General features: G+C 39.7%; 1 protein-coding gene across 1 annotated transcript in view; it reads left to right on the top strand.

Annotated features, from left to right (window-relative positions):
• CNR1 (cannabinoid receptor 1) overlaps window positions 1–24522 on the top strand; it is a 109192-nt gene that overhangs the window by 79063 nt on the left and 5607 nt on the right. The window lies entirely within an intron of this gene.

Genomic DNA, 24522 nt, shown 5'->3' with positions numbered 1-24522 from the left:
CTTTGTTTTAGAAATATCCCGACTGCAATGCAGTCGCGTGACTTCACTGTGACTGGCCGATTCATACAGCGTTTGTTATGTGGACCGGAGGTCTCTGTTACTATACATTCCTATGAGACGCTCAATATGAGGCTCATAGGAATGTATAGTAACAGAATATTCCGGTCGACACAGCAGACGCTGTATGAATCGGCCGGTCACAGTGCGGTCACGTGACCGCTCTGTGGCTGGGATATTTCTAAAACAAAGTGCCCGGTAAAAGAATGGCCTACCCATCCTTTTACCGGGTGTACTGCACTATCGGAGGCAATAATAATAATACAAAAAAAAAAAATCGCTGGAGTGTTTCTTTAACAGGAAGACAATTCATCTCTGTACTCTATTCACAATTTTTTTTGTTCACAATTTTTCCACTTCTAATCCTATTTGCAAAATTGTAATATTCAGGATGATCATTGATGTGTTTAAGTACTGTAGGGTGTGAAAACTTTGTGAAGTGTTTTGTGTGATTGACAACACTCCCACCCATCAGTGTTCTTCACCCTGGTCAATGATGTTCAATGGTTTAGCATATAGTGGTCCAGTGATTTGGTCCTTTAGTCCTGTCTAAGGGAAATTTAGTAGTTCCTGATCTTCTTTCTTTTCACATCTTTCCTGGAACTTGTAGCTAATCCGCAACTTTTCCATGTGGAATCTGCAGCAATAATGAACATGCTGTAGAACTTTTTCGCAGCGCGTTAAGGCTGGGTTCACACGACCTATTTTCAGCCGTAAACGAGGCGTTTTACGCCTTGAATTACGCCTGAAAACACGGCTCAAATACGTCGGCAAACATCTGCCCATTCATTTCAATGGGTTTGCCGACGTACTATGCTGACGACCTGTAATTTTACGCGTCGCTGTCAAAAAACGGCGCATAAAATAACAGTGTCGTCAAAGAAGTGCAGGACACTTCTTGGGACGTAATTTGAGCCGTTTTTCATTAACTTCAATGAAGAACAGCTCCAAATTACGGCCGTAATTGACGCCTCGCAAAACGCGAGTACGAGCAATTACGTCTGAAATGCAGGAGCTGTTTTCTCCTGAAAACAGCTCCGTAATTTCAGCCGTAATTGTCGATATCGAGTGCACATATCCTTATTATTCCGCACTGATTTTTGTGGAGAATGTGAATGGTGTTGCAAAACCACATTGACTTGCATAGGATGTGGAATGTTACCGTATTTAGTGAGGATTTAGGCGTGGATCCGCGCCTAAATCTACATCAAATCCTGAACATGTGAACATGGCCGTAAAGGCTACGTAAACCTTTGAACAATTTAAAAAAATAAAATAAAACAATGTATCATGGTGTTTCATTGTTTCTTATTTTTTAAACATTTTACTTTTTGAGAGATAGTTTCTATATATCCTGGATACATAGAAGCTGTATCTTGCGCTGAAACCCAAATCCGTCAGGTCAGTGGGACTGACAGCTTCTGGATCCTGTGTCTCAGAGTCATGCTGGTCCCGCTGACCTGACGAATTCAGCTTTCAGCACAAGTTACAACTTCTATGTATGCAGGATACATAGAAGCTTTATCTTAAAAAGTAAAAACATTTTTTTAATAGAAACCAATTAAAAAGTTGCATTGAACACCATGATGAATTGTTTTATTTAAGAAAAAAAAAAGTGTACAAACGTTTACATAGTCTTTAAACTTAAAGGGGTTTTCTGGGGACACAAATTTTTTGACTAATACTCTATGTAAATATTGAATAAAGTTCCTAATATGCATTCTGCACTAAATCTGAATGCATTTGTTCCTTTTCACCCTACCTCTGCCCGGCCGGAAGTTCTGCTTTTCGCCTGTGTCTTTTTGTCTTTCGACACAGGCTCGTGCATGAGCGTTAGTATGCATAAGCAAAGAATGAACAGGGCGGGCATTGAGGAGGCTGTGGACCAATAGGATGCCTCAAACCCGGGTATACGTCAGAAGTGATTCATTTAGCCATGTGCTATTGTGAATATCAACCAGTGCTGCTAAAATGTTTACATTTTATGGTCTTATAAAATTTAGAAACTTGCTTTTACATTTTCACCCAATTTATAGCAATTGTAAACCGCAGTAAAGTAATTCAAAGCATACATCACACTATGACTTCAAATACATAGCTGACAGACCAATATTCCTAGCCTGTATGCCTTCTACGTATAGAGTGCGTGATACATGGAATACATCAGAAGGAAAAAACAAAGGCTTGTTAGATTATTGAAGCAGTGTGTTGGGCTTACATGTGATATGCTTACACTGAAAATACAAGAACCTCCCTCAAAGGATTTTTCAAATCTGCTATGAAAGCTGTAAAATCCTTACAGCCCTCCTGGGGATACTTGCCCTTTTATAAGATTCATAAGTCTTGCCAGGGTGATTTTTATGATTAAACCCAGCTTGGAGGTATTAAAGCCATTTGATGCAAATAGAAGTGTTTTGGCTTTAGAATAACATGCATCATACCAAATTATTGCCATTTTAATGCTGAAATTGTACAAGTGTGTAAACAGGTGCTTTTTAATGGTTCTCATTTTCAAAGTGTTGTTTGTAGCGTTTAATGCCGTTTTTGTCAAGGGTGGGGGTATTGGGGAAGGCAGTATATGGGTGTGCAGTGGCTATTGAATATCTTTATTCTGTGATGTCACTACTAACCTGTTAACATAAATATACTTTAAGCCCATAAACACTAGCCCCATTCTTAGCCGTTTTAAGGGCTTGTCCACATGTAACGGAATTGCTGCGTATTTTCCATCCAGAATTGCGGACAGAAAATATGCAGCATAATACAGTAGCAGCAAATTGGGTGTGATTTAATAAATGTCATCCACACACTGCAAAAAAATTTGGTCCAGAAATTCCCCTGTGGTGCGTCATTTTATTTTCGCAGCATGTCAATTATTGCTGCGGAAAGTGGACTGATTTCCTGCATTTTTTTCCCCATAGAGATCATTGAGGAACAACAATTCTGCAGCAAACTGCAATGTACTGTGTAATTTGCAGCGGAAATGCTGCAGAATTTCTTACAGGAGGTGGAAATTACATCACAGGAAGAATAAATATCACCATCACACAGCCTTTGAAAAAACGCACCAAAAAACCTCACCAAAACAACTTCACTATTTTCCGCAGTGAAGTTCAGTTCACACGTTGCATAAATACTGTGGATTTTCCACAACGGAATTTGTTGCGGAAAATCCACAGCAAATACAGTAGCAGCAAAGTGGAAGAGATAAAACAAATCTCATCCACGTGCTGCGTAACTACTGAGCGAAAAAAATGCTCCGAAATTAACCTGCGGTGCGGAATTTTATTCCGCAGCATGTCAATTGTATTTGCATAAACGCTGCTTATTTGTTGCAGGTTTTTCCCATTGAATTCAATGGGGAAGTAAAACCCGCAACAAATAGCAGTTGTTGCGTTTCTTGTGGCGGGTTCACAGTGATCCCGCTGCAAATAATGCAACTCAGAAAAAAAAAATCACATGCTAACCCAGAGGTCTGTGTTCCTCCCTCCAACGCAGCCTCCTGGGATGACGCTTCATCCCATGTGACCGCCGCTGCAGCCAATCACAGTTTGGTGCGCTTTTTCACCCGGAATTCCCTGCGGTGCACAGGGCGGATACGCTGCGTGCTCTTACGCAGCGTATCCGCCCCATGTGAACACAGCCTAAAAATAAAAATGTGCACCTAATTCTGCTGTAAAAAATGCATGAAATGGTGTGGATTTTCTGCAGAAAATCTGTTACATGTGGACAAGCCCTGAGAGAGAAAGAGAGATGTGGAACACTTTGCAGGCTCCGTTGTTTTGCTTCCTGTAAGCAATACACATTATTGGACTATTCTGTATTAGAATTGATAGAGAGATTCTGCTCTGTATGTACACTTTTGAAGCCATTGTTTTTTTAAATAAATAAATATTTTATTTAATTTATTAATAACTTTTAAATTCTGTCAGGTCAGCTTCACTTATGGTTCCGGTGAAAGCTGGTCCTGTGTGTCTCTGACATTCAGGATCCGGCTAATAACAATCACATCTAAGTTCATGAACTTAGATGTGATCGTTAGTGAATCCATTATTTGTAGCACTCAATAGCATTTGATTGACCCCAACCAGGATACAGAGGTTGTAAGAGAAAATTCTTAAAGTGTACTTGTCATTTCAGATGACTTTCAGAATCAGCCGTTGTGTCTTTAAATGACAAATAGCACTATTTCTGACCACTATATGACTTGTATATGGCCTTTTTAACCAGTTTTCCTGCTCTGCAGGTTCCATTTCTAATTGTTAGTTGTCTCTGAACTCAGCTCCAGAAGGGTCAAGTGCTAGCTGCTTTGATATCTCACATACACAGCACATATAGAAAAGAGAAGATCCTGCTCCCCTATCTCTCCCCCGCACATACATAGAAGCAGCAGCATGGAGGACATTATAGAGAAGTAATGAGCTCTGTCATTGTGAATCCAGCATTAGAGTGATACAGTAGAACACTTACTAGAAGCAGCAGTAAAAGCATCTGTGTGTTTGCCTGTCTCTATCTCCAGCTGTTTCCTCCACCTTCTAATTCCCCCTCCCCTCTCTATAGACTTCTATGGGCAACAGCTGTAAACTAATCTCTCAGCTCAAAATCCATCTTTATCTTGCCCTCTTACAAGATGGATTTTAGTTTTAAATTGAGAGCGAATGATCACTGCATGAGAAAGGGGGAGGAGGAGAGGAATCTGATAAGTGGAGGAAAAAGGGATTTTTCTGTTATAAGAAATATTACAAAGCATCTTATCACCGCTTGTACTATTGATTTCTGGGGAAAATAAAACAACAGTTACTCTTTAAACTAAATGCTTTTTTTGTAAAGTGAGCAATCCAGAAAGTAGACAGTTTAGCCAGTGGTTTACATAGAGGATCAAAATGTACCCATTTGGTGCTAGATTTTGCCACAGTGGACAGAAGGGCCTCCCCAACCCTACCCAACCTTTTCATGACCCTTGGGCCAATTCCTCACTCCTTTGTTTTCTTACAATGAGTTCTGAGGAGAGGACTCCTTCATATCACCTTATAGCATAGGGGATGGGACCTAGCAGGTCCTAGTCTCCTCTCTCCAAGGCCTCACAGAATTTGCATGTACTGACTGCATTATATGTACGCCATTGAGTTCAATGGTTAATATATTGAAGACCTTACACTTAAAACTAACATTTCTTAGTAAATTAAATTTCTGTATTTCCAAGTTGGCCTTTTAGAGGAAATATTGCGTATAGTAAAACCATAATTCATAATCTGGTATCTATGGCATTTGCCAGCAGGGCCAGCTTTAGATAAACAGTACATAGACAAAAGTATTGGGACACGCCACTTAATAATTAAATTTAGGTTTTTTATTAAGTCCCATTGCAACAGATGTATAAAATCAAGCACCTAGTCATGCAATCTACCTTTACAAACATTTGTGAAAGATTGGGTAGTTCTAATTATCTCACTGAGTTTGAGCGTGGTACTGTAATAGGATGCCACCTTTGCAACAAATCAGTTCATGAAATTTCCTCCCTCCTAGATAATCAACGATCAACTGTGAGTGGTATTATTGCAAAGTGAAAGCGTTTAGGAACCACAGCAACTCAGCCAGGAAGTAGCAGACCACGTAACGTTAAAAGCAGCGTCACCGAGTGCTAAAGGGGATAGTACATAAATGTCGTCAACGCTCTTTTAACTCAATAAGTTAGAGTTCCAAACCTCTGGCATTAACATGCACAAAAACGGTGTCCCGGGAGCTTCATGTCGTGGGTTTCCATGGCCGTGCAGCTGCATGCAAGCCATACATCACCAAGCACAATGCTAAGACTCGGATAGAATGGTGTAATGCACGCCACCACTAGACTCTAGAGCTGTGGAAACATGTTCTGTGGAGAGACGACTCACGCTTCACTATTTTGCAGCCTGATAGACAAATTTAGGCTTGGCAAATGCCAGGAGAACGTAACCTGCCTGACTGCATTGTGCCAAGGTTTTATTTTCAGGGGTTGGCCTAGGCCCCCTAGTTCCAGTGAAGGGAAATCTTAATGCTTCACCATACCAAGACATTTTGGACTATTGTATGCTCCTAACTTTGTGGCAACAGTTTGGGGAAGGATCTTTTCTGTTCAAGCATGACTGTGCCCCAGTGCGCAAAGCAAAGTCCATAAAGGCATGGTTAGGTTAGTTTATTATGTTTTGGCACCTCAAGGCCTCTGCAAACCTATACCGGTGCCTGGAAAACATTCTAACAAAAAGGAGGCTATAAAATCCACAATGTTTCTTCAATTCTGAGGCCTGTGTTGCGGTCAAGTAACACACTGGGGCCACATATGGGATATTTCTAAAAGCTGCAGAATCTGGGTAATAAATATTGAGTTGTGTTGAATATTTAATATCTGAAAAAAAACAAAAAACTACATTTTTACGATTTAACCTTCATTTTCATTGCTGTGAAACACCTAAAGGATTAAAAAAAAATCAAAATGCTGCTTTGAATACTTTGTGGGGTGCTGTTTTTAAAATGGGCTAAATTATAGGGGGTTTCTAACATATAGACCCTTCAAAGCCTCTTCAGAACTGAATTTGTCCCTAAAAAGATTTGGTAACGTTCTTGAAAATGTGAAAAATTGCTGCTAAAGTTAAAATTAAAAGACGCTCAAAAAATGATGCCAACATAAAGTAGACATAAGGTACCTGCTAATTAGTAACTATTTTGTTTTTTACAAGCAGATCAATTAAAATTAAAAAAAAATGCTAAAATTTGGGAATTTTTCTTTACAAATAAGTACTGAATGTATCAACCAAATTTTACCACTAACATACAATATGTCACGAGAAAACAAACTCAAAATCACTTGGATAAGTAAAAGCATTCCAACATTATTACCACATAAAGTGACACGTCAGATATGAAAAATAAGACTCTGTCAGGAAGGTCAAAAGCGGCTGCAGCGGCAGGACGTTAAGAGTGAAATTTCAGTTATTGATAATTTACTCAATATTTTCTATAGCTACTGAATACAATACACATTCTGACCTTATATCTATCCACAAAAGCTAATTTGTAAGGGGCTTTTTTATATGACATCACAATGTAACATGTTGAATGCTTTCAAAATACAAGGGAGAAAGATTTAGCTGGGCAAAAATATAATAATACAAGTAGATGAAAGCAAATATGTTATATTAATGCTTGCCACTGTATGGTTTATCATACTGTTGATCCAGGCTGTTCTCATGCTCTCAACCCAATTTAAAGGCACCTTTTAAATGTCCAGTCACCCTTTCCATTAACCTTTAAAGAGGCTCTGTCACCAGATTCTCAAATCCCTATCTCCTATTGCATGTGATCGGCGCTGCAATGTAGATAACAGTAAAGTTATTTTTTTTTTTAAAACGTTCATTTTTGGCCAAGTTATGAGCTATTTTATATATATATATGCAAATGAGCTTTGAAATGGACAACTGGGCGTTTTTTTTTCGTTATGTCCAACTGGGCGTGAATTGTGTTTTTAACTGGGCGTGTTTATGTGTATGACGCTGACCAATCAGTGACCAGTCCGCGTCATACACTCCTGAACATCTGCACGCTCCTCTCCTGAAATATTCTGTGCTGCTTTGAACTCTGCTCTTACCATTACGTAGCTCTCAGTCTGTTACCTCTCCTCCACTCCTGTCCTCAATAACACCTTCACATGATTGGCAAGATCCTGGCAAGATCCTACTGCACGGCTGACAGCCGTCAGCTGTATAGCTAACAGCACGGTTGTGTTGGAAGCGCGCCCTGTTGTGTCTCACATAGCAGCTGGGTGTGTTCCCCTCATCTAGCTGCTACGTTCTATCCTGACCGTTCTACTGCTTGTCTGTATGTTCATTACCCTGCACATAAACCAATCACGTTCTCCGAATATCCACAGCGCAACCAATCTGAAAGTTTACAGTGCTTTGGAATAAGTGACTGGGGCAGAAGAGGATGGAGGCGCAGCCTTAAAAAGTGGATCGAGCGGGTTCCCCAGCAACATTTAAAAAAAAACAGGATCCTGACCTGTCCACAGAGTTTAAGGTAGCACAGAGTATTTCAGGAGCCGCGTTCTGCTCCCGTAGGTAAACGGGGTAGCAGCACTGCGAAGACCGCACTGAGAATTCACCGGCGGTCAGGATAGAACGTAGCAGCTAGATGAGGGGAACACACCCAGCTGCTAAGTGAGACACAGCAGGGCGCGCTTCCAACACAACCGTGCTGTTAGCTATACAGCTGACGGCTGTCAGCCGTGCAGTAGGATCTTGTGCGGGGTGGTGACTTGCCAATCATGTGAAGGTGTTATTGAGGACAGGAGTGGAGGAGAGGTAACAGACTGAGAGCTACGTAATGGTAAGAGCAGAGTTCACAGCAGCACAGAATATTTCAGGAGAGGAGCGTGCAGATGTTGAGGAGTGTATGACGCTGACTGGTCACGGATTGGTCAGCGTCATACACATAAACACGCCCAGTTAAAAACACAATACACGCCCAGTTGGACATAACGAAAAAAAAAACGCCCAGTTGTCCATTTCAAAGCTCATTTGCATAAATATAAAATAGCTCATAACTTGGCCAAAAATGAACGTTTTTTTTAAAAAAAAACGTTACCGTTATCTACATTGCAGCGCCGATCACATGCAATAGGAGATAGGGGTTTGAGAATCTGGTGACAGAGCCTCTTTAAGTGAATGTCCACCATTTAATACCATGTCATTTTTAGATACAACATTCTGTGCTCTTTATGGCCAAATCCCATACATATATTTAAATGATACAATTCTGGCTGCATGCAGCTGTCTCTGGACTTGGCAGCTTACTGTATACTGTTATTTTTTAATTAAGTTCAATGTATAAACAATATTCAGTAAGCTCTTAAACTCCACCTACTGGCAACTTTAGGTAGCCAGAATCTTAACTTTTAACTCTGTGTTTAATGGGTTGTCCGACGAGAATATAATGGCTAGGGCTTAGATCTTGGTATCAATTTAAATCCCAGAATCTTAGCTTTTAATTTATACCAGCATTTTAGCTTGGTTCCATATCTGGGGTACAGGACTTGTTCAAAGTTGGGGAGCAGCATGCAAAATTTACTTTCTGGTTTTGTCACTATAAGGGAGGGGGAAGCTGCAAGTGATTGCAGGAAAATGATCACAGCCTGTTACTGTTATATCTCCCTTGTACAGCCTCCAGTGACCCCATGTGATACAGTGATCTTCATGCTTTCACCCCTATTACCAATAAAAGAGGATATGTGCTCCCTGATTGTCACATTTAGGGGTATTTTGTTTAGATAAGCAGTTGCACATCTAATCATCCCTGCACCTTATCAAACTATTTGTCAACTCAGATGTTTACCGGCATCTGGATCACTAATATTTTTCATTTCTTCACTTATGTCTATGTCTACATGCACATATCTTCACGTATAAACCATAAGTAGCCAGTGGGTGCTCTACTTTAATTAGACTTTTATTCACAAACATGAATTTTTATGCATTTTTAAAAATAAATGTTATGCTTTAATGCAAAATTGCATGAAGGTATCCACGAGTTTAGTGTGTAATGAAATTTTACAATGTGCTGGGTGTCTACATCCAGAAAATATATGGGCATGGGGGTATAATATGCTGTTTTAAAATTTAAATAAATTTTGTTTATGGGACAAATTTAAATATTTTCCTGGAAGCGGAAGGGTTAAAGAAACACTAAACCTTGGAATTAATTTTAAAAGAGAACAGAAAAAAAATCTGCCCACAGTGTTTGTGAAAATGCAAGATTTTCTACATGCTTTTAAAGTCTTGCAGGTGTCAAGGGACATTGCTAAATCAAGGGGTCGTTGCTTAGTGTTTCTGTCTCCAATTGTAGACACTGTAGTGGTGGAAGGCTCCTTCTTCCAGTGTATATATATATATATATATATATATATATATATATATATATATACATTATATATACAGTAGTGTGCAAAAGTTTTATGCAGTTGTGCAAAAATGCTGCAAAGTAAGAATTCTTTAAAAAGCAGTGTTAATAGTTTTTAGTTAATAGTTTAAAAAGGTTCTGTCGCCAGTTTATAACTTCACTATATCCTACCTAATCTAATAGGCACTTTGATGTAGATAACTGTTGATTTTTCTGGTTGTTTTTTTTAAAAACTTTTACTATTGACCAAGTTATGAACATTTTTTGATGTATGCAAATTTTGTCAAGGTGAGGTTGTGGAAAATAATTTCATGTCACAGGTCCACCTTGGGAAAACTGAGCACAATAACAAGACCCAAGGTAGTTATCAGCTAGGTCTCTCCCAGGCAAAGATTTCAAAGAATTTGAGGAAGCCTCCATTCACAGAAAATCTGTGGTTAGTTCTCCAAGATGTTTGGAACAACCTCCCCTATCCTTTTTTTGTTTTCTTTTAACAAGAAGTTGGGTGCAAACGTGTAAAAATTTTTTACAAGGCACAGATGTCAAATACTGCTAGGTAATAGGCAACACCACATTGACATAAGGTACATGTCACCAGCTTGTCTCTTTTAACAGTACGATTCCATCCAAATATTTTCCCCCAACAATCATATAATGTATCTGTATGATGTAAAAAATAAGTCAATATACCAGCATATTTGGTGATGAGAATTTCCGTACACGGTATAATTTCTATAGTAAAGTAACAGCCAATAAATATAAATAAGTAAAACACAGGTCATATTTACTATAAAGGCAATCTATGTATATGCCGAAGGTGATTTGGTTTAGTAAGAACATGTAAAATCAACAAGATCAACATTTTTGTGGGGGTGTCATTTAGTGTGTCATGAACATGTGTACAGGAGATACTCCACATTTATTGCAAATTGTCTTAAAATGTAATGTACCGACTGGTCAGGGCACCGGAAACCAATAATTACATTTACACATAAGAAATATAACTACAATAAAGTCACTAAAAATAATATCTTCTGTTTTAAAACTTTTAATATGTATATAAATATATAAATCCACACCCTCATAAGCAAAGTAAGGCCCATCCTCTCAACTTATAATGTAATGTGTTTCTTAAAATTTTCATTACCTGTTAAAGCAATGCATTTAGCAGTCATTTCATTTTACATTGATATGTAACTCTTGATTCTCTAATGTTATGCTTTAAAATAGCTTACTATGATAGCAACAATGCCTAGTTTCATGAAGGGTCATGTGTATATTTCTTTGCAAAATAGTAATATTAATTTCTTCAAAAAATTACTGTGTATGCACATGTGAACTACAGTCATGCTTCAGCAATGTGACAGATTTACTAATACTAAGTTTTGGACACCATAAACTTGGACAAGGCAGTCAGAAAATGTGCCAAATTGATCAAACTAGTGATTACTGAATAATAAATTACGCGCTTCTAGCTAGACACTTTTCTTTTCCTTATGCAACCTATTAGCTTAGTTTGTTCCAGTTTTTGCGCTAAAATTTTGGCATGTTTTCGGCGCCATGTCCCTTTCTGCTAGACCACGCCCCCTTTCCCACTAAGCTTGTTGAAAAAAATTGTCTAAAACAGTTAATAAATGTGTTACACATCATGTAATCGAGAATTCTGGCTCAATTTGAGCCAAAATTCTGGTGAATTTCGATTAGCAAACCTGCCCCATTGTTTACACATATAATTTATAAAAAATACCCAACTACTACTTTTTCGACTGTATAATGGAATTTAAATTAAATTACAGAAATACAGTACAAGTTTTTTTTGTCTAATCCTGTAAGATAAATCTTGCATTGATGAGGGCTAACAATACGGAAACAGCAACTGTATATGCAAGATAAAATAATTCTCCCTGTACTCAAGGGCTTCTGCAGACAGCAAATCCATGTGAACAGAACTTAGAGTCCCTTTAGCTTTGTATTACGGACTCATAGACACTCTGTGTTCCGCCTTTTGGTGCCTTTGTGTGTTTTCTCTACTAGAAGCAATGCTTCACAATAAAATTCCTCCTTTACCCAACCATATCGAGGTGCTACCATCTACAAGCTACATGATTCAGTAAGTGACTCTGATGAGCCTTGGTTATCATATCCCTACTCTGTATACATGTATGTCTCCCTTTGTTTGTCAAATTGTATAGCCGGCATGTCCCTGTTGGTTGGTCCCGTAATGATGTAAGTGATTGCAAGGGTGTATTATAGTGAGGTTCTTCAGTATGGCTGCTCTTTTCAGGGGAAGCACTCTGCCTTATTCATAGGGTATGAGAATATCAGAGGATAGAGGCTTATGTCCCATCTGCCGCTCTCTTTAGTATACTATATAATTACAACTCTATTCAGTGGTTATTTGTTTATGATGCCTCCCTGAGTATATATTAAAGGTTAAAAGTTTTAAAAATCGTCTATACATTGATCAGCTATAACATTAATGCCACTTGCCTAATATTGTGTAGGTCCCCCTCATGCAACACAATATTGACCCGTCGAGGCCTGGACTCCACAAGACCTCTGAAGGTGTCCTGTGGGATCTTGCACCAAGATGTTAGCAGCAGATCCTTTATGTTGGGAGTTTGGGCCTCCATTTAGCTAACTTGTTTTTCCAGCACATCCTACAGATGCTCGATTAGATTGAGGTCTGGAGAATGTGGAGGCCAAGTCAATGACTTGTACACTTTGTCATGTTCCTCAAACTATGACTAAACAATTTTCACAGTGTAGCAGATAGCATCATCTTTTTGAAAGAGGCCATTTCGATTAGAGAATACCGTTGGAGGGTTGTACTTGGTGTGCCATGGAGGGGTGTACTTGGTCTACAACAAAGTTTATGTAGATGGTATCTACCACATTAAAAAAACAATGGGTGAGTATGATGGACAAGTATCTGGTCTCATAAGAAATTAAGAAATTAAATTGAGTAATCCACCAGATCTGTAAATTAAGTTGTATTAGTAGGGGCAGGATGGCAGGACTGACATCAAAGAAAATATAAATTCAACGTTATAAGCTAATGCATAGAAAGAACCTACAACACAGTGGTTGTGAGGTAAATGCCTAAGACCAGTAGTCATGCATACCCAACACACCCGACGCGTGTTTTGCTTAGAAAAGCTATGTCTGGTGTGGCTTTTAACCATTATGAATGTTTTTAATGCATATCGATAAAGTTTATATGTCTTTTATCGTATTTGGGCCTAGCACTCATATCTTTATAGGTGTACTAATAGATTTAGGTCTGTTGTTTTAGACCCAGGTCTAACTAACTATTCCTTTGTTAGGACCATTGCTTTGCATCGGTGTTATTGTAGGTGGTAAAAATAACATCTACATGAATGCCAGAACTTAAGGTCAACAGAACATTGCCCAAAGCATCAAGTGGACAGGGGTCAGCATGGGCACTCTGACCGGTCTGCGGCTACACAGCCCCAAACGTAGCAAGTTGCGATGCACTGTGTGTCATAGCCAGTCGTAACTTATTCAGGGATTTGTGCTACAGTAGCTATTCCGTGGGATCAGCCCAGATGGGTTAGTGTTTGTTCCCCAGGCACATTAATGAGCTTTGGGCGCCCATGACCCTATTGCAAGTTTACTGGTAGCCCTTTATTGACCATTTTAGGTAGTTACTAACCACTGCAAACAGAAGGAGATGCCACGAGATCTTCCGTTTTGGAGATGCTCTCATCTGGCCACGTCGTCGAGCAATCACAATTTGGCACTTGTTGAAGTCGCTCAGATCCTTACGCTTGCCCATTTTTCGGGCTTCCAACACATTGACTTCAGAAACTGACTGATCACTAATATATCCCACCCCTTGACAAGCGATACTTTAACTAGATCATCAATGTTATTCACTTCACCTGTCAGTGTTTTTTAATGTTATGGTCGAATGGTGTATTTCCCATAAATAATTCTTACAACATTGCATTGCACATAACTGTATTTGTATTTTATATCATTTTACATTATGTAATCATGTGATTAGGTATATCAGATAATCCATAGGACACCACCTCTATGTGAAATATAAGGCACACGTCCATAACATATTTGACCCACATGCCCAGTTGTTACATTTTGAAAATACATCTTGTTAGTTGGTTTAATGGCATACAAAAGAGTTGCTTGTGTTGGAACAGGATTTGTCGAGAGGCACTCTCAGAATTTCTGTGTTGTTTCTTAGTACAGTAAAAAATAGTGTGGAACTGTGTTAGCCAGAGACAATATGAAATGTTAAATACTTTTGTGTCAAAAAAGACAAAAGTATAATAGGTATGATACCTTTATTGGCTAACCATAAAAGTTCTATATTCAAGCTTTCAGAGCACATATTCTAAGTCATTCATTTTTTAACTTGCCTGAAGAAGGAGCCTGTGTCCTCTGAAAGCTTGCATATATAACTTTTGTGGTTAGCCAATAAAGGCATCATACCTATTATACTTTTGTCTTTTTTGACACAAAAGTATTTAACATTTCATATTGTGTTATCTCTTGTAATTCTTGGAATATACAGTAGTTACATAGTTGCATAGTTAGTACGGTTGAAAAAAGACACGTCCATCAAGTTCAACCAAGGGATGGGAAAAGGGAAGGGGAAAATTTCTACACATAGGAGCTAATATTTTTTTGTTGTAGGAAATTATCTAAGCCTATTTAAAGCCATCTACTGTCCCTGCTGTGACCAGCTCCTGCGGTGACTATTCCATAGATTCACAATTCTCACAGTAAAGAAGGCTTGTCGCCTCTGCAGGTTGAACCTTTTTTTCTCCAGACGGAGGGAGTGCCCCATTGTTTTTTGAGGGGGTTTTACATGGAACAGGATTTCACCATATTTTTTGTATGTGCGATTAATATATTTATATAAATTAATCATGTTCCCCTTTAGGCCTCATGCACATGACCGTAGCCATGTGGATGGCCGTGGTTTTCGGGTCGGCCAGCCACGGAGTGTCAGCCGCTAGCCGCCCGAAAATCATGCACTGTGCACATGGCCACGGCCATTATTTTCAATGAGCCCAGACCGTAGAACACTGCCGTAAGGCTTGCCTATTCTTTCTGTGGTCCGGGCTCCGGGGCCATGCACGTGTGCACTGCCCCATAGAAATGAATGGGGCCGCAATTCTCCCTTGGATTTTCGGGGGAATTGCGGCTGCAAAAGCATGTTTGTGTGCATGGGGCCTTAGTCATATTTTTTCAAGGCTAAATAGGTTTAATTATTTTAATCTTTCTTCATAACTTAGATTCTCCATGCCCCTTATTAGCTTTGTTGCTCTTCTTTGTATTTTTTCCAACTCAAGGGCATCCTTTCTATGAACTGGATCCCACTGCTGTCCTCAATAACACCTTCACATGATTGGCAAGTCACCACCCCGCACAAGAACCGCATGCTCATCTCCTGAAATACTCTGTGCTGCTGTGAACTATGCTCTTACCATTACGTGATGACTTGCCAATCATGTGAAGGTGTTAATGAGGACAGGAGTGGAGGAGAGGTAACAGACTGAGAGCTATGTAATAGTAAGAGCAGAGTTCACAGCAGCACTGAATCTGCACGCTCATCTCCTGAAATACTCTGTGCTGCCTTAAACTCTGTGGACAGGTCAGGATCCTGTTTCTTTTAAATGCTGCACTGTAGCGCAGCCTTATATAGTGGATCGAGCGGGTTCCCTAGCAGCATTTAGAAGAAACAGGATCCTGACCTGTCCACAGAGTTTAAGGCAGCACAGAGTATTTCAGGAGATGAGCACGGCCGGCAACTGGCAGCCGGTCGTTTTTCCGAGCCGTGCTCCCATTATAAAGTATAGGAGCACGGCCCGTAAAATAAAAAAAATAGAACATGTTCTATCTTTTTAACGGCACGGGCACCTTCCCGTGAGAAAACGGGAAGGTACCCGTGGCTAACAGAAGTCTAAGGGCCCGCTATTTCGGGTCGTAATTACGACCCGTAATAACGGGTGTTTTTAGGGTCGTGTGCATGAGGCCCCGTAATGATGGGTGGCTACATGTATGCACCCGTCATTACGGCAGCGTTGCTAGGCGACGTCAGTAAATAGTCACTGTCCAGGGTGCTGAAAGAGTTAACTGATCGTCAGTAACTGTTTCAGCACCCTGGACAGTGAATTCCGATCAGAATATAGAGTAACCTGTAAAAAAAAAAGACGTTCATACTTACCGAGAACTTTCTGCTTCCTCCAGTCCGGTCTCCTGGCCGTTGCCTTGGTGATGCGTCCCTCTCGACATCCAGGCCGACATTCCTGGATGACGATACAGCCCATGTGACCGCTGCAGCCAATCACAGGCTGCCGCGGCCTCTGCAGCCAATCACAGGCTGCAGAGGCCTCTGCAGCCAATCACAGGCTGCCGCGTCAGAAAAGAAGGTCGGACTGGAGGAAGAAGAGGGACTCGTCACCAAGACAACGACCGGGTACGTATGAAATGCTTTTTATTTTATTTTTAATCAGCAGCCTCTTTTCTCTATCAGTGATTGATAGAGACAAGTGGCTGCCGATTTGTATAATATTTTTGACCGGGTTCGGTCAAAACGGGTTCGGCCGAACCCGGTGAAGTTCGGATTCGCTGCGAACCGAACTTTTCCCGATGTTCGGACCGAAACCGGGTTCGGTTGTCCCGGTTCGCTCATCTCTAATTACTACATAGCTTGGTGTCATCTGCAAATATAGAAATAGTGCTATTAATCCCATCCTCTATATCATTAATAAGTAAATTGAATATTAGTGGTCCTAGCACGGAACCCTGGGATACACCACTAATAACCGGTGACCATTCAGAGTAGGAATCATTGACCACAACTCTCTGGATATGGTAATTATAATGCAAGGAGGGAGGAAGGAAAGGTGAGGGGGAATGGGCAAGGGGATAAGGAGTACACATAGGATAACCACTGGTAAATAGGCACTCGGCTCAGAGTTTTTATAAAAATATCAAAATTTATTAACAATTAATAAGCACAACATAACATGACATACAATAAACAAAAATGGACACCACAGACCCGGCCAGGTCACTAATTAGTAGCTCACATAAATCATCTGTACTATTCATAGAGAATAATATTGCAAAACTTGGAGCATAAAATTAGAAAAAGAGGGAAAATACATGTATGCAGCTATATTGTGCAGCAATAGGTTGTACTTGCCCCACACCCACAGTTGATATAAATTCCTAATTGCCATGTGGAATATATTGACCGATTGACTGCATGGTCTACACACTACTCTTTACTTAACGGGTCTATCTCTAGTTCAGCACATTCATATATTAGATTTTCTCATTTTATGCTACAATTTTTGCAATATTATTCTCTATGAATAGTAGAGATGATTTATGTGAGCTACTAATTAGTGACCCGGCTAGGTCTGTGGTGTCCAATTTTGTTTATTGTATGTCACGTTATGTTGTTCTTATTTTGTCACTTTAATACAGGATCACACTTAGTGCTATTTCCTGTTATACTTTAATTAATTGTTAATAAATTTTGATATTTTTATAAAACGCTGAGCCGAGTGCCTATTTACCAGAGGTTATCCTATGTGTACTCCTTATCCCCTTGCCCATTCCCCCTCTCCTTTCCTTCCTCCCTCCTTGCATTATAATTACTATTATTCACTGGTTGGCACCGTATGATTTGTACTGAGCTCTAGCATTTGATATGATCTGATCTCATATTTACTTTATTTCTGGATATGGTCCTTGAGCCAATTCTCAATCCAATTACAAACTATACTTTCTAAACCTATAGTCCTTAATAGGAGGGAGTTTTATCAATTTTAAAATTCACATCTTTTTTCATGTCAAATATATCTAATCAAAGCTTGTATATTAACCTAAAGTAACTTTATATGCAAAACTTAAAAAGTTCTATACTATATATGAAAATGTTTGTAAAAATGGGGGAAAAAAAAATGTGTCTTGTGCTCAAACTTCCTGATATATACTATGTTAAAATTCAAACACAGAGAGCTGAATATATATTGATGCTCCGTCCCATTAGGAGCAATCTGTATGGTCAAGCCCGCCTGACTACTGACTGCACTCTGTTATTTTAACCCATCTTACAAAAAGTCTCTATATCATAGAACCTTTTTAATTTCAACACTCTTGGTGAGAGTCAACAAGTGTGGCTGGATAAATCTCCATGGGCAGCAAGGTAACAGTATTGTGAACAGCATTTAGAAATGAATATGTAAATGTTACAGGCTTTCAACATTATTGGAGATGTCCAAACTGTTATTCTGGACAGGAATATTATCCTCTATGTTCAGTAGCAGACTTTCTGTCCATTGCGTAATCCCACTGGGGGATACTGCAGACAGCCATTCCCAGTCTCTGGCGGATAGTATAGCACAGTAAAATAAATGCGTAGGAAATATATTTGACATTGTTAATATTATCATTTTACACCCCTGTCTTCCAAAGTACTGTAAAAAGATAGAATTGCATACAAAGAATTGAATTTACTAAAAAAAATTAATCAAAATAAATTACAGAAATTACAAAAAAATGCACTCTACTTTTTTAACCCACCCTTTAAGAATTTTTTTATGTGTAACCTGGTTCTGCAAGACATAATAGGATCAACATTCATGAATATCGGTTGCACTCTCTATATTGTGGTTGATTTCTGTGCTGACCAGGAGCGGACTGGCCTATCAGAGTGCCAGAGGATCCGAAAAGACCAGTAGAAGACAAGCACTTTTGGAGCAGACGTTGGTGCCAATCACTTGCCACTAGGGAGTGGGTTATGTGTTGATTCACAAATAACCTGTTTCATCATATTTTATCCTGCATGTGCAATTATTATAACCAACTTTAAGATGCAATTAAAAGTGGATGTATAAATGTTCTGTATTTGTAATATTTCTTTATATAGAATATTTCTTCAGCTTCACACTGAGCTAGCACTGTGCGTGAAGCAGCCTCACGCTGATAGGACAGCGTCACAGCCTGTTAGGTAGCTCCACCTCAGGGGCATTGCTGTCGTTGATGCCCTATTGGCTAGTAAGCGATTAATCACCATATTTGGCACCAAAACAACCGGGGACCATATCTCGGGAACAGGGGGAGCGTAGAAATAAAATGGAAGCACGGCTGGAGTCCAGGAGATAGCAGTAGTAAGGTGAGACTGCTGGTTCACTTTCTATGACCTAGTGACAGGTTCTCTTTAAAACCCCAATTAGCAACAATAATTTGAAGTTAAGAGTTTAATGGTCTCTTACATTGTTTTAAGAAAATACTGGATCACTCCCCTTTACAACATTGCTTCAGTTCATTGATGTTTGAGGGCTTTTATTTATTCACAACCCTCATAAAGGGGTTGTCTCATGACAGACATTTATTGCATATCCACAGAATATGCCACAAATGTCTGATAGATACAGGTCCTAACTCTGGGACCTGGACCATCTTCCGAACAGGGATCCCCCTACCCTGTTCAGCCTGGTAAGGTGGCTGCTGGCCACTGCATCGAGGCAGAGAAGGACATGGACCCGGAAACAACCGAGCCTGCTGAGCTACACTGTTCTTGCAACTCCTACAGAAGTGAATGGGAGTAACAGAAACAGCATAGCACAGTGAGCTACATTGTTTCTGTAACTCCTATTTACTTTTAAGACAGTTACGCAAGTAGCGTTGCTCACTGGGCTTAGCTATTTCCGCAATCCCGTCCTGCCCTGATTCTTCGCCTTAATTTGCGGTGGCTAGCGGCCACCTCACCTGGTGGGACAGGGTTGGGGAACCCCCATTCAGAAGATAGGTGCGCGTCCCAATGGTGGGATCCACATATATCAGACATTTATGGCATATCATGTGGATATGCCATAAATGTCTTTCATTAGACAACCCCTTTAAGATCTCACCACAGCATCTCAATGGTTTTGGGGTCTGCACATTGACTTGGCCATTTCAACACCATGATTTTTTAGCCATTCAGTTGTTGATTTTCTGGTGTGCTTGAAATCATTGTCCTGTTGCATGACCCAAATTTAGCCAAGCTTGAGGCACTCCGGCCAAAACTAAACTTTCCCATGGGCTCCATTATGGTATTCCATTTGCTAGTCTCTCTCCTGTCATTTTTCTTGCTGCCTCTATCTTTATATATCAGACTGGGATGGTTGCTTAGCAGCAGTGTGAATCAGGCTTGGTGACACGCTTTCTGTACTTGAGTCTATGGAGAGCTATGTGTCACCAATCACAGACTTCAGCAGTTCGTGTACCACACTAGTTTTGCACAGGTGGGGGGACTTCTATCACCTGCTACCGCTGATACTTAGACAGGTTCCTGTCACACAGATATAATGAGGAAGAATATAGTGCATGCTCCCTGCCTACTTGCACGGCCCGTCCTAGGCGACGGCGTACAACTGGGCGACGGTCCCTACACTCAATATGTGCACGACAGACAAACAGACAAGGGTACACAGAAGCTAAGGGAAATGGGCAGTTGCCCACGGCAACACCATGAGCAACAGGAGTAGTGAACGAGCAGAGTCAAACCAGGAGTGTACGAGGTACCAAACGCAGAGCAGGAGCGTAGTCAGTAAAGCCAGGGTCAAAATGAAGCAAGGTCAATAGTAATAGCAGGAGCAGCAGAGCCAGGAAACAATCACAGGCAAATGACAAGCAGGAAATGAAGGTATAAATAGACCGAGGGCGGGACCTAGAACCGTCTGGCCAGGCTGTGATAGGTTCTCCCACTCCTCAGCTTACCAGCCTGAGTGGTAGCAGATCGAGTCACTCTATCAGACCTAGGAGCAGATGCAGACTGATTAACCACGGGCGTCGACACAGAAGCTGTGTCTGGCAGATCCTTTACAGTATACTTATGGTTTCTCAGCTTATTTAGGAGAATATAGAGAGAATTACAATCACAGTCTCCCCCAGCATTCAGAAATAGTATTGTCTTTAGCTGGTCATGTGATGTTGTGCTGAAGCATCATGGGATAGATAGCAAAGCAGAGCGGAAGAGAAAGCTGGGAAATCTAAGAATCAAGATGGATGATTTTTTTTAAGGCAGAGACAAGGCAACAGTTCAATAACTGAGTCCAACATACATAAAGAAGTGTAGAGTGTGGTATACAGTCAGGTGGGGAATGCAGAAATGGAAAGTTGTTTCCACTGGAAGTCTTTAATCTGCTGGAAAGATGTCCTCACATTTGTCTAACAAAATATTCAAGTGTAAAGTGTTTATCTTTGTCTCAATAACTGCAAGTTTACTAGGTCCTCTGGCTGCAAAACAAGCCCAAATTATCACACCACCATGCTTGACTGTTAATATGAGTTTTTTGTGGTGATACACTGTATTTGGTTTGCAGTATACATGGCACTGTGCACCAAACACTGTGGTGTCATAAGTCCAAGTTTCACAACTCTTGTATTTTTTTCAGATGTAATTTTTCTAACTTAAGTCGTGCTTCTATATTCTTTTTGGAGAGAAGGGGCTTTTTCCGAGCCACTCTTCAATGAAAGCCATACTTGTTCAGTCTTTTTCTAATTGTGCTGGCATGAACATAAGCATTTAATGTGCTTACAGCAGCCTTGGGCTTTACTTTATAGCTCTGAGCATTAAACGGTCTGACATTGGGCTGCATTTGCTGGGACATCCAGTCCTGGGACGATTAGAAACTGTCTTGAAGGTTCTCCATTTGTAAACAATTTGTCTTACTGTATAATGGTGAATTTCAAATTGTTTGGAGATGGTCTTATAGCCCTTCTTAGATTTGTGAGCAGCAACTATTACTCCTTTGAGGTCACGGATGATATCCTTTCTTCTTGGCATGATGTAGACAAACACCTGATGGCTCCAGAACACCAAACTAAAGTTCTTCTTTAGCTAATCACACTTCCCGATGATTGAATAATTATTTTTGCGCATTTGATTATTAACACCCGGCTACTAATTACTCTCTTAATAATTGTGGAAGTAGGAAGGGTGTACTTATTTTTTCCCACCTTGTTTCTGAATGTTAGTTTATGTTTTGGAAAAAATAAACTACTTATTTAAATCTGTTGTGTTTGTTTGTTGCCACCAGAAGTTATTTGTCTGTTTATAGAACTTGGTGATATTTAGGCCCTGATAAAAAAATATAAAATGGAAGAAGGGTGAATGTCTTTCTTTTTCCCATGACTGTATATAGCAACGATTTCATTGGTACATCTTTAATTGTAGAAAACTAAGAGTGAAAATGTAATTTAGACTAAGTTCACACTTCTGTTGTCTCCCATTTAGGTCTCTTCTGTCAGTGGAAGAGATGACCAAAAATCCAAACGAATAGCATAACTTCCATTTAAATTACCATTGATTTCAATGGTAATTCTTTTGTTTCAGTTGGATTATGTTTGTCTTCGTTCCCTAGGTTTCCGGGTTTTTTTCACGAAAGCTAAAGTGCTGCAGACTGCACTTTTGCCTCCGTGAAAAAAACGGAAACCTAGCAAACGGAGGCAAACATAATCGAAATGAAAAAAAAAATTACCATTGAAATCAATGGTGATTGAAACAGAAGCGGCCTAAACGGGAGACAACAGTAGTGTGAACTTAGCCTCAGATGTTAAAGAAATGTCTAGATTTAGAGCACAATTCCTAGCAGTGAATCATTAAGACAATAACTGTGTCTCCCTCTGTGTTAGCTGCTTGAGATAGAAATTAAAATGCGGTTTTGCTGCAAAACAATATTTGATGAATGGTTTGTGGGCTAATGGGACAGACAAAGACGGCATAAAAATGTATGAATATTTCAGTAGTAGAGACTTTGGATCTCTTAAATAATTACTGAGTTTTACTGTGTGGTACCTATGGTTTTGTGTTTATAATGTACAGTAAGAATACTTATTTTCTGCTGGAGAATAGAGCATGTGGATAAATTGTAGATAGCATATACCTGCAGATTATGTACATCTCACTGATAGAAACATGATGGAGAACAATGAAGAACAAGCATGGTAAAACTCTGAAATAACACTATGAAGAACATTGAAGCAAAGCATTGTAGAAATCTGATGCAAACTCCAGGGAGGCACACTTACATTCTCAGCAGTCTACCTAAGCAAATCACATTTCATAGCATTTGTAAAAGCCATACTGAATATTAAATAGAAAGACATAGTTTATGGATCTTAAAAGACACAATATATTGAACTTTTCAGGCTGAATGTAATTTTAGGTATATTGCACACTAACTTATCTTGCAGATGGTCCAGAATATCACTAGCATCCCTATAACTAACCAAGCAGGTTTTACTCTGACGGACCCAGCCTGTCCATGTACTACCTGGGCGGCCATTCATTTGAATGTCCAGCATGTAATACTAAATTTCTCCTGCAGCGACTGGTTAACATTATTACGGAGGTCCACAGTTAAGGATCAGTCCTTCTATTACAACATAAATACTATGTACCGTACAGCACTTGTGTTACTTTGCTGAGAGACAGACTGTAGCCTAGCACCTATTTTAATGTGTGTCCGCCATAGTATAACAATAATTGTTTTAATTTACTGAACGGTCAAAATTAAGGGTAGGCAAATAGATCATGCCATGCATTCCACACTGTTGACATACTGGTTTACATATCAATGGTTTTAAAATAAATTTACGTGTAGCATACTACAATAGACAACGGTTATTTGGAGAAATGAGAGATAAAGATAAGATTTTATTTACTTACCTATAGTTTTAGGCAAATGTCAGAGACCACCCTTACCTTTATTTGATTTCCTGTCCAAACAGCTCTAAGGTAAAAGTTGTTTTTTTCTTCAGCATCAGAAAGATAAAGAGAAAATAAATGTAACAGAAAATGATTTCCCATGTCCACCTTTAGCCCTTATTTGTTTCTTCCATTCTTATCAGAACATTTGCATTCAGAGTCCTATCCATTCTTCATTGAGCACTAACGTTTTTCTTCTTCAATTTTTTGTAGTATTGTTCTTGGGGTCTTAATCTTGCTGTAGGATCCCCAAACTTGCACTGATTGTTCCCCATGTTTGATTGTTGCAAACATGGTTCAGATACTTTTGAAGCTTCAGTGACTAGAGATGAGCAAATTTCCCAAAATTAGTTTGGGGTTTGATTTGGTGGAATCTGGTGTCTGATTCGATTCAGTCCGAATAAATGCTTCGCAAATCGCAAAAGGCCCCAATTGCCCTGAAAACTCAGGTTTTACTCTCTGATGTCTTCTAGGACTGTATCCAACCCCTTTCAAGCTTGTTAATGCCAAGCTAGCAGTAATAATGTGAAAGTGACAGCAATATATATGAGTAGAGGGAGGGATAATCACGGTGCATATTACAAAGGCTGCCAGCAAGGCATTATGAAGAGGGCCATCCGAGGCCATGTGATCCATTTTATAATCTGTAAAATGAGTGCTGGCGGCTGCCATTTTACCGTGGTTTGTGCGCCGCAAACACCAAAAGTGTCCAAATTCACAGAATCTTGAAGCTTTGGGAAAATTCAGACTGAATTTAATTAGTGTAGAATCAATTT

The sequence above is a fragment of the Rhinoderma darwinii genome, chromosome 4, assembly GCF_050947455.1.
Source record: "Rhinoderma darwinii isolate aRhiDar2 chromosome 4, aRhiDar2.hap1, whole genome shotgun sequence".
NCBI lineage: Eukaryota > Metazoa > Chordata > Amphibia > Anura > Rhinodermatidae > Rhinoderma > Rhinoderma darwinii.
Note: the sequence above shows the minus strand (reverse complement) of the source record. Positions and strands in the feature narration are given on the sequence as shown.